Source organism: Aquarana catesbeiana, linkage group LG05, assembly GCF_042186555.1.
Source record: "Aquarana catesbeiana isolate 2022-GZ linkage group LG05, ASM4218655v1, whole genome shotgun sequence".
NCBI classification, from domain to species: Eukaryota; Metazoa; Chordata; class Amphibia; order Anura; family Ranidae; genus Aquarana; species Aquarana catesbeiana.
In genome coordinates this window covers 174,748,594-174,760,589 of record NC_133328.1, presented here as the reverse complement: position 1 = coordinate 174,760,589, position 11,996 = coordinate 174,748,594, and the positions used below count along the sequence as shown (strand labels likewise).

Here is an 11,996-nt window from a genome sequence, read left to right as displayed (position 1 = left end):
CTCATCAGATGTCCTTAGTCTGCTTGTCTTCAGCAAACTGTTTGCAGGCTTCCTTTTGCATCATCTTTAGAAGAGGCTTCTTTCTGGGATGACAGCCATGCAGACCAATTTGATGCAGTGTGTGGCGTATGGTCTGAGCACTGACAGGCTGACCGCCCACCTCATCAACCTCTGCAGCAATGCTGGCAGCACTCGTACATCTATTTCCCAAAGACAACCTCTGGATATGACACTGAGCATGTGTACTCAACTTCGTGAGTTCTTTGCCATGAGGTGCTGTGCTGAACTTCCAGTGACCAGTATGAGAGAGTGGGAGCGATAACAACAAATTTAACACACCTGCTCACATGACACGGGGGAGAGAAAATGGCTAATTGGGCCCAATTTGGACAATTTTACATAGGGGCATACTCACTTTTGTTGCCAGCAGTTTAGACATTAATGGCTGTTCAGTTATTTTGAGGGGAGCAGCAAATTTACACTGTTATACAAGCTGTGCACTTACTACTTTATATCGTAGCAAAGTGTCATTTCTTCAGTGTTGTCACATGAAAAGATAAAAAAAATATTTACAAAAATGTGAGGGGTGTACTAATGTTTGTGAGCTACTGTATCTGGTCTCCCAGCTGCTGAATCCTAACAGAGCGGGTACCTGCCAATGCTACCTCCCACCCAAAAAAAAACCTCTAAAAGTGAGCGAGGAGGGGGAAAGGAGGTGTGCTTGTATGATTCATGAGTGTTTCTGCATTGTAGTATGCTCCTGGCATGCTAAATTATATTGTCAACCTGCCAACTTTTTGACTGATGAGGTCAATCAAACATGGGAGGTGGTCCTCCACCACTCCACTTTAGAGGACTTGCAAATGGGAGTCTGCAGGGGTGTTCCAAGAGGAATGTGTTCACCAAGAGTTTAAAAAAAACAAAAACAAGTAAGGGACACACGATCCCAGAGGCTCCTGGGCAACTGCATATTCTGCATAAGCAAATTAGTGACAACATTTGATGCATCTTTATTTAAAAATGATGTTATTTTGCATAGTATATTCAACAGTTGTATTTGCAAGTCCTTTGCCAATGTAATCAGAGGAAGCCAACTTAGACAGTTTTACAAAGATCTACATAAAATTAAGCACTGGAAACAGATTTTCACTCAAAACTCATGAATAATTAAGAAGTGGTCAGGGTCAAGTTTTATTCTGTCACACTTATACTTTAGAATTTTTAAATAAAGCTGCAATTTTTTTGTAAATCCGGCTCTTAATATGTCTCACTGCCCCTGTTTAATGCTGCCTCGTTGTGCCTATAAATACATATAAATATCCAATGGTAAGTCCACACCAGGTACAGCTATTTTTCCTATAGAGATAATGAGTTTGAGCCATTGGTCAATCACTTTTATATTGGTGTAAAGTTTTCACATTTAAATATTTTCAAACTACAAACAAAATTCAGAATCTAATAAACAAGAATAGCTGCTTTGTTGTGACTATATCTTTTGTTTGGATTTACTGTTTGTCAAAAAACTCATAATCCACATTAGATTTACAGCCTGCCGGCATTTGTGTCTGCTCAGGACTGGGCTACTATGGATTTGTGCATATGAAAACTGAGCAAAACATAGACCAACATCGACAAAAAGTTTAAACCTGTTAATATGACTTTTTCTCTGGGGTCCATGTAATTAATGTGTTCTATAATTGTCCATGAGTACTTATTTAGGCAATATCAAGTTAGGATCATCTAACCTGTTCTGGATACTTTAGAACAGAGGTGTCAAACTAAATATTTTAGCAAGCCACATCAGCATTATGGTTGCTCTGAAAAGGCCGGTTGTATCTGTAAGACTATAAAAATGTATCCAGGGCTTTTTTTTTTCCTCAGAGTATGTGCAGGAACTCAAACATGGCCTCCCACCAAACTGCATCAAACTTTGGGTGTTACCAAACTGCACTAACAGTGGGAGGATCTTAAAGGGGCAATTAATACCAGGAGTGTGTTGTGCTAAGTTCAGGGATACACTATGTACATAGTGCAGAGTTCAGGGGTGTGATATGCACAGAGTGTAATTTAAGGGGTGCCCTATGCAGAGTTCAGGGGTGAACTATGTACCAAGTGCAGGGTTTAGGGGTGTGCTAAATACAGAGTGCAGTTTCAGGGGTGTTCTATGCACAGAGTGCAGGGTTCAGGGGTGTGCTGTGTACAGAGTGCAGGGTTGAGGAGTGCACTGCATGCAGAGTGCAGGGTTTAGGGGCATGCTATATATAGCGGGCAGGGTTCAGCTCTCTTTCACAGGCTGTCCACATCTCACTTCCACCCCTCCTCAGAGCTGACCTCTGCACCCCCCCCAATTCCCCACCTCTGCACACATCTCACTTCACAGCTGTCACCCCCCCCAAAAGCTTCCACGCATCTCACTTACCTGGCCCAGCTGTACTACCTCCTGGCAGTGTGGGCAGCTCCGCCTCTCTCACTTGTAGGGAGATCATTGGTTGGCATTTTGCACCTGGGCACAGATGAGGATCACAGTGCAGATTACCATGTGATGCCCCATCCCACACTGCCATTGCACCTGCATCTTCCTTGTCCCCACTGTGAGTGCAGGGTGGGCAGAGATCTGTGAGAGCCTCCAAAAGGAAAGCTGTCTTTGTAAACACCAAAGGTTTCTGTGTTGACAAGGAACAGTGGTGAGCGGAGAGCAAGACCTGAAAGCGGAGGAAGGGAGTTCTGCCACAATCCAGCTGAAAAAAAAGTCCCTGGGTGCAAGGGCCACATAAAATGGCACACTGATGAGCCTATTCTTACTGCCACTCTGCTTCCTCTGTCAATGTGTTCATTATTATGCCATGAGCATTGCAGCACAACTGATTGGCTTCTTAAGCTACTTTATCCTCTGCAAATCTGAGTTCTGCTGGAGAGTTGACTGCAAGATCAAACTTAGGTAGTTACACTGCTTGCTATTACAAAAAATATGCGTAATTATTAATTATTACAGAAAAGCATTGATGGTGCAGTAAAAAGGGTGTTCAACATTATTGTTTGGGTTCTACTCCTTTTGTATATCTGCTGATGTTACCACCTTATCTTAGAGCTACTATAACGAACTGAATAATTTTGGGATTGGACTAAGGTTTATCTATAACTCCATGATAAATCAGCAGCCCAGAACACCGGCAGTTGGCACAGATGCTCAATTTTACCATCTGGTATTTTAAAACACATAGGGTGAAAAGTTAACTATCTAATCTTTTAATTTCAATAACACATGAAAAGGGGAACCTCATATTTTATCAAAAATATTTTTCATTCCATTTTTCATTTCCTGCAAAAATGATCTGTCCACATCCTCACTCCCTTAAAATTCCTTTGGAAATCCCCAATGTCAGGATGATTTAAGCCAGGTAATGGAAACAACTCTTTTAAGAGTTAGGTGAAAATTAAAATACTAAATTAACCTTACAAATTGCAAATGCCAATTTAAAGCTGCCCTCAGATTAGGCCATAAATGCTCAGCTCACTGAAATGTCCGTCCACATGGTAATGAAATAACCAGATGCTTGAACAACTGAACTTACTGACTATAAGACAAACTTTCATTTGTACTCTTTCCACATCTCAATCCATTTAATTTAGTTATAGTTAAATATTCAGGTTGAAAAAAGTCCATCTAGTTCAACCAAAAAAAAAAAAAAATGCAATCCCATATACACAATCCTATACCCACAGTTGATCCAGAAGGAAGGCGAAAAACCCCAGAAAAGCAATATCCAATTTGCTATAGCAGGGGAAAAAATTTCTTCCTGATCCCCCGAAAGGCAATCGCATTTTCCCTGGATCAACTTTACCTATAAATGTCAGTACCCGTTATATTATGTACATTTGGGAAAAAATCCAGGCCTTTTTAAAAACAATCTACGGAGCTTGCCAGAACCACCTCTGGAGGGAGTCTATTCCACATTTTCACAGCTCTTACTGTGAAGAAACCTTTACGTATTTTTGGAGATGAAATCTGTTATCCTCTAGACGTAAAGAGTGTCCCCTTGTCCTCTGTGATGACCTTAAAGTGAATAACTCAACGCCAAGTTCACTATATGGACCACTTACGTATTTGTACATGTTGATCATACCCCCCCTTAATCTCCTCTTCTCAAGAGGGAATACAATCAGCTCCTCTAATCTTTCCTCATAGCTGAGCTCCTCTATGCCTCTTATCAGTTTGGTTGCACTTCTCTGCACTTTCTCCAGTTCCCTGATATAATTTTTGAGAACTGCACATTATGGATGAGGTCTTACTAATGATTTGTACAGGGGCAAAATGATATCTCTCCCTCTGGAGTCCATACCTCTCTTAATACAAGAAAGGACTTTCATATTTCCAAGAATTGTTTTAATCCACATTGATGGTAGGTTATATAGTTGCTAAGGCTGAAAAAAGACATCAGTCCATCCAGTTCAACCTGTGGTGTGCAAGTGTGCTTGTGTTTATGTCAACAGTACATTGTACAGTCTGGTCCACAATTATTGGGACATCGACACAATTCTAATCTTTTTGGCTCTATACATCACCACAATGGATTTGAAATTAAACGAACAAGATGTGCTTTAACTGCAGACTTTCAGCTTTAATTTGAGGGTATTTACATCCAAATCAGGTGAACGGTGTAGGAATTACAACAGTTTGCACAAAGGGTTCAAGCTCTACATTCCCAATGTATCTGACTCCAAAGCCTACGGTCACATCATCCTGATAGCGCCCGATCTCGTCTGATCTTGGAGGCTAAGCAGGGTCGGGCCTGGTTAGTACCCGGATGAGAGACCACTTGGAAATACCAGGTGCTGTAGGCTGGGTGCACCAGAGCCTCAGTTTATGGTTAATATCCAAAAATCTACTAAGTGGAAAATCCTTCCTTTAGTTACCTGGGAAGTGGTAGCAACATATGCCAACTTTTTTTGTTTAGGTTGGGGAACAGTCCTGCAAGAGGCAACTGTCCAAGAGAAGTGGCCCAGATCAGAAATGGCCTTGCTGATTAACATTTTGAAATTCAGGCAGAGCTCTTGGTCCTGAGGGCCTGAACGTTCAGTTTACGGTATTGTCCTGCCAGGATTCAATCCGACAATGCCACAGCAATGGCCTATATTAATCACCAAGGGGGCACAAGAAGTTGTGCGGTCCAGAGAAAGGTGAATCATATACTATCTTTGGCAGAAAACAATGTACTTTGCCTATCGGCAGTCTTCATTCTAGGAATAGAAAATTGGCAGGCGGACTACTTGAGTCACCAGCAGTTGTTCCCGGGAGAATGGTTCCTTCACCCCCATATCTTCCTGTCAATATGTTAAAAATGGGGGATCCCAGACATGATCACTGTCTTTTTCTCTGGATCCTTAGAAATGTTTGATCTGAGAAAACGAGGAGACGGGAACTCTTGGAACTCCAGTTTGCACCCTGAAGCTATTGAGGAAGGCCCCCATTTGTCTCAACACCCTTCCTGCTAGATCCTTGAGAACTGCAGAAGAATTCCCCCTATTCGACTGAACCTGGCGGTGGAGGCCACCGTGACTGCCTGGAGGCTGCTGCCTCTGGCACAGGAGAAGGAGCTTTAAAACAAAAATACATTTACTCTTTTTCTAAAATGGCAAAAGGGGTGCTTTCCACTAGAATTTCTTTGGATGTATTATCCAAAACATCCCCAATTAGCTGTTTCGCTGCAAAAGGAAGATTAGCCAGGAGCTTCTTACAAGGCGCTTAGTGAAGGGCGCAAGGCCTGAAGGATAGAATCTCTCATAGCAACTATTGCAAACTTAAAGCTGCCTCCTGGGCCACCTGAGCAGGATATCCTTGAACACCTGTTTAAACTGGTCTCTCAATGATTAAGCAATTACTGTCAGCACAGGCTGAGACACTCAATCTGCCAGAGTGTCAGGAAAGGCTGCCTGGAAACAGTGGTTCCTCACCTGCCTATGCGCGCCTGTGGGCGCATGCGCGAGAGCGTGCGCGCGCACGGTTACCGGCGCCAGGCCTGTGACTTTCCCTGCCTTCTGCCTGCCTCTGACCTCCGGCTTGTCTACGACTCTGCTTCTGCCTCATCCTCTGGTCCATCCGTGCCTGCCTGCTACCGACCCGGACTGCCTTGTGACTCCGTTCCTGTCTTCTGCACTTGTTCCTGTACTGACCGTCTGGTTTGACCTGGCTTGCCTGACCCTTCTGTGCATCATCCCCAGTGCAACCTACCTGCTCCTGTGATTCCTGGTTCCAGCTGGTTCCTGTCTCCTGCTGCCTAGATCTGCTCATCCGGTTACAGTTCCTTGAAGGTTTCCTGATCCATCCACCGGCTGTTGATCCTGCCAGGCACTCGTGCTACCTTAGACTCCCGTGCCTCCTGTTTCCTCTATCTGGGGCCGCGAGTCAGGGACACAAGCGAGGTCTCCTTCTGCATTCTGGGCTCATCACTAGGTACGTGACACAGAGAAAAAAAGTGTTTTTTTTTGTTTTTTCAATAGGAATTCCACCTTTTTTATCCGTTGGATCCCTAAGCATTTTGAGCATTGTCTGCCGGACAAGTCAAACTCAGTCACAGTGGATATAGCAGCGTTAATTGCTGGTATACCCTACTTAGTGAATTTCCTCCACCATGGGATAAAGTGTGAAAACTTTTTAGGAGGGAAAAAAATGCTTATCTGGGTGATCCTCTCAGATACAAAAAAGCTTTTCCAGCAATGAATGGACAGGAAAAGGCATGCACAGCCTTAGGAGGCTTTAGTGAACCCAAATACTCAGTTAAGGGAACATAAATGTGGAGCGATCATTCAGCAAGAAATTGCACCATCAATCTTAAAGGGGTTGTAAAGGTTCATGTTTGTTCACCTTAATGCATCCTATGCATTAAGGTAAAAAAACATCTTACGATCACTGGACCCCAGCCCCCCGTTTTACTTACCTGAGCCCTGAGTCATGTGTCGCGAACGTGCTCTTCCTTTGCTCGGTCTTCTCGGCTCTTCATTGGATAGACTGATAGCAGCACAGCCATTGGCTCGCGCTGCTGTCAATCAATTCCAGTGACGCAAGGGCCGGGGCCGAGTACTGTAGTCGGCGGCTATGGACGCCGAATACAGGACTCAGGAGCGCGCCCGCAAGGTAACCCCCTTGGGAGAGCACTTCCCAGAGGGGGTTATCATAAGCAGGGAGGAGCCGAGACAGCCGCCGAGGGACCCCAGAAGACTAGCTGCACAGTGGAGGTAAATATGACATGTTTGTTATTTAAAAAAATAAATATTCAAACCTTTAGTGTCACCTTAAGATTGGAACAGCTGATTCTCCCGCATTTGACACCTTTTGACACCGCGATTAAAGTCGCTAAATAAAATATAAACAGGGGCTGAGGTGTTAAAAACAGTTGCAGACATTTCATGGCCCTGATGCTCACTCTGACCAGCCACCCCCTCTCAGGAGAGGATGCTATTTGTAGAGATGAGTAGGCTTTCCAGAGCTTGAGGGAGACCCTTTTAGCTCTTTTTTTGGGGGTGTTTTAACCCCCCTTCTGACCATAGCCCAATGCACAAAGCAGAAGTACTACCAGAAGAAATCGCATCTACTGCTTGAGCAATAGTCCAGCTACTGCCGCTGCTATTAATGCTCAGCCTGATGCAAATAGTAAATGTGTCAAATAGGAAATTCCTGTATCACCAAAACCTCTTTCATGCTCTTCTTTGCTCTTATGTCTCTCCGACAATTTTGCAGGCAGCATAAATGGAGTTTTTCTTTTTTTTAAAAAAAAACCACACTCCCGCGTTGGAGGACGCCAACGCCGTGCTAAGCCCCGCCCCCACCACCTTTCTTTTTCAAAAAAGAGTTTTCCCACGCGAGCATGGGTCTCCGATCTGACAGGATCGGCTGAGTGAGGGAGGAATGGCGTGGAGGAGACCTGGAAGCCGCCGCCGCCGTGTAGGGGCGGTAAAGGAAAACGGCATTGCCGATCGTTTTTAGTTCTCCCTTATCCTCAGCCTCCTGAAGAGGGGAAGAGTTCAACTCAGGTGGGGGTGTCTGAAGGAAGCAAAACCCCCCAAACTTACCGGAGGTCTGCCTGCTAGCCGGAGGAAAAAAGTCTGCTGCTTCTGTGACATAGCATGACTCTAAGCAAAGCATGAGAAGGTACATGCTCCATGCAGCCCCCCAGTGGTGACATTTAGGCATGACAACATTTACTTTAAAGGAGACATTTCATAAGAAAATTTAAAAATTCCTTAGAAAAACTCCACTTACCTTTCCCGCCGCAGGGTTTTTTGTTGTAAAACCAACAGACTCAATCTTCACCCTTCATGATGGGTTCCGTTAACAAACCTTCAGGAACCAGGCACCCTCGGGGAACCCACAATCCTGGACCTGTAAAAAGCACCCTGCCAGTAAAACTTTATGGCCTTAATACCAAAAGTACTGGATCCCAGGGTCCAGCTCTCTAAAAAGAGAAGCGTTACAGGCAAAACCTCGTTTCTTCGGATACGAGGCCCAGGTACCATTCAATTCAGCCTAAAAGACACTTTGAATGGATACGGCTGCATAGCTTTTCCCAGCAAGGATTGTTCCAGAGGAGCTAAGCACAGCACATCTTCACTCGTGACCAAAACCTTAGACACTGGCGAAAAAAATCTGAGATACTCTCAGTAGTGGGAGGGGTTATATAGGGAGGCAACTTCCTGTTTAGGGTGTGCCAGTGTGCAGCACCTGAAGGTGGACTATAACCCATTTAGTAATTACTATGGCTCTGAAGTACGATTAAAGAAAAGTTTTTTTCCTATGCTAAGGTCACCAGTACGGTATTTGTACATCACTATCATATCCCCTGTCAAGTGTCTCTTCTCCAGAGAGAATAAGTTCAATGCTTGTAGTCTTTCCCCATAGCGTTACTCTGTACTCTCTCCAGTTCCAGCACATCCTTTCTGAGGACTGGTACCCAGAACTGGATGGCATACTCAAGATGCGGCCAGACCAGAGTCTTGTAGAGAGGGAGAATTGTCATTTTATCTCTGGAGTGAATATCCTTTTTAATGCATGCTAATATTCTGTTGGCTTTGCTTGCAGCAACTTGGCATTGCGTGCCATTGCTGAGCCTGTCATCTACTAGGACTCCCAGGTCCTTTTCCATCCTAGATTCCCCCAGAGAGAACCTCTGGGAGAGGGCTCTCTGTTTCTATTTCCCATCCAATTATACCGCCTGCTTTCTGAATCCACTGGAGTGATATCAGGAGTAAAGATTGACATCGGGAAACCACCAGGACCATTGAGATAGGTCTCCCTAAAGACCCACGTGCCTTTATGACTTCATCGCCATCTGGTGAGTGTGTGGTGTTAATTTTGTCTGCACAAGGTGTAATGGTAACAACAGGGTGTTCCCTGGGAAATCAGCTCCCCAACACTCAGAACTGCACAACGTTTATGGACTTTTTTTCTGCACAATTTCTTTTTACCTTGCATGAAAGTATATTTATTTTGTTAATCATTTTTAGCACAAAAGTGTATATGAGGTGTTTGCATTTGCACTGACATTGGTATACATAGTTTAATTATTTAGTGACCATTCATGGATGGAGTTTATTTGCAATTTGGATTTGCCAACTTACTTACCTTGGGTTTTGGTCTACACCAGCTTCCCAGCCATTTCCCTGATCTCTCGCTGCCTCTCTAGCGTGGTTCGAGATACCGATAGGATTTCTGAGAATACTACCTTGAAGGTCTTTCTCTTCAATTTAGCTCCTAAGTCCATGAAATCATTTTTTTAGGACTCTCCATCTTCCTCTAACTTTGTCATTTGGTGCCAACGTGCACCATAACAGCTGGGTCCTCCCTAGCCCCACCCAATCATCTCTCCACCAGATCCGCGATGTGCTGAGCCCGAGCTCCCGGTAAACAACATCAACATACAGTTCGGCGCTTATGGTCTTTGTGACAGACAACCCTCTCTGTCCTTCTAATAAATGAATCCCCTACCACAAGGATCTGTCTTTCCTTACCCTTGTCCCCACCCCACAAGGCGTACTTATTGGAATGTTCCAGCCAAGGACCAGCCTCCGTGACGCTTTCCCCTCTACCTATCACCCAACTACTCTACTCTGGTGCCTGCACCCCTGTATCTCCACCTGACTCTATGCACATTCACATTGTGAAGTTAGAGGAGGTCCACCTAAAAAAAAATATGAAAAGCCAGCAGCTACAAATACTGCAGCTGCTGACTTTTAATAAATAGACACTTACCTGTCCAGGGTGCACGTGATGTCGGCAGCTGAAGCCGATCAATCGCTCGGCTCTCGACTGCTGCCACTGCCATCTTCGGTGAGGGTATCAGGAAGTGAAGCATTGTGGCTGCGCATGCGTGTGTCGAGCTGCGCGTCCTAACTGGACCCCGCTATCTCCTGGGACCTGTGTGTTTCCCAGGAGACAGCAGGGGGGTGAAGGGGCGTGACTCTATTCCCGAGTCTATTCCCGGAAGTGGGTGCAAATGCCTGAGGGGGGGAGGGTTCCGAAAAGCGGAGGTTCCATTTTTGTGTGAACCTCTGCTTTAACATTGGATATACTGTATATTTCATGTGGAGTGCCTGCATGGGAGGTGGAAGTGTAACACATGGTTAGGATGCAGTAGTGTCATTTGCGGCCTGCATCTGAACCCTCGAGGTGGCAACTCATTAACATACTTCCATGTAATTATTAAGTCTCACTCACAGATCACTCTGAGATCACAGGACTCCTAATGACAAAGACTTAATTTGCTTTCCATTCCTGACTGATGAAGCCATCTTTGTTGAAGTATCTGGGGTCAGCCTCTACATCCTGGGCTGAGATGACACAATTATGTAAATCACAGTGCTTTGTAATTCTTGGCTGTGTACACATCTCTGAGAGAGATCAGTGCCAACCTCTCACCCTGTGACATCTTACAAAGATATAATGTTGCAGTCTGAACATTAGGTGAAGTGACTGAAAAACGTCCTCCTGCCTGCAGTAGAGAGATGACATCTTCTTGGTCTAGGCAAACAAACTTTAGTGGAGCTCAAGGACTATTTTTGTCAAGAGCTCTTTGACAGCTGCTGGTTTCATTCCACCATCCTGGTTTTGGCTATGATGCATCCCTCTCTGTCTCTGGATCCCCTCATTGACAACCTCGGATTGCATATTGACTACTGTCTGAACTCAGCCTGCCTTTTGACTACGGATTTGACCCTGACTATTATGAACATTGCCTGCCTTGTACCTGGACTGTCATTAAACCACTCTGCCTGTCTGCCAACTGCAAGTACCCGTTTGCCTGCTTGCCTTAGGGGCTGCTATAGGTAAGGAACACAGAAGCCAGCTATAGTGTCTGACCACCTGCGTTAGGGGTAAGCGTGACACTTTTTAATGGAAAAAAAGGTACTTATTTGGAAAAATTATACTGTTGTTGTATATTGTGGCATGCCATAAATGTATTTATGCAGATTGGTAAAGTTACTGAACGGTCTTAGGAGGTATAAGAAACCCAGTAGTTTTAGGACCTGTTAGCATCTGCTATCAAAAATGAAAACCGTCTGATTAAGCTTCATGGATGCATACACTGATGTTGTAATATTAGCAAACAATATCAAATCTGGCTAAACCCTTTTCCATTTTCTCAGTAATGTAGGATTTCCTAATAAAGGGAAAAAGAACCTCAATTACATTTGTGTACCATCATGTATACCATTATTACTGACATTGCTATGAAAAGTTGTCTTTCATTTATCGCCTCTTAATGATCTCAGTAATCTGCAATGTCACAAATAGCTAATCTCTAAACATCTTTTTTCTCCATTAAATGTATTGTATTATGCACAATACCTTGATTAGCAAAAAACTGGCAAAGGATATGTTTCTATTTATCACCATGCTCATTTCTCACATACTGAAAAACATAGTAGAACAATACGGCAAGTAGGAAAATGTGAAGACTGTGTTTACATACTTTAGATGTGAAAAGGTGGTGCATAGCAGCTAC

The 11,996-nt window shown here is 44.1% G+C and overlaps 1 pseudogene; it reads left to right on the top strand.

The window, feature by feature from the left end:
- Nucleotides 1–4,723: 4,723 nt before the first annotated feature.
- On the top strand, nucleotides 4,724–4,842 carry LOC141146330 (5S ribosomal RNA; annotated as a pseudogene).
- The last annotated feature ends 7,154 nt before the right edge of the window (nucleotides 4,843–11,996 follow it).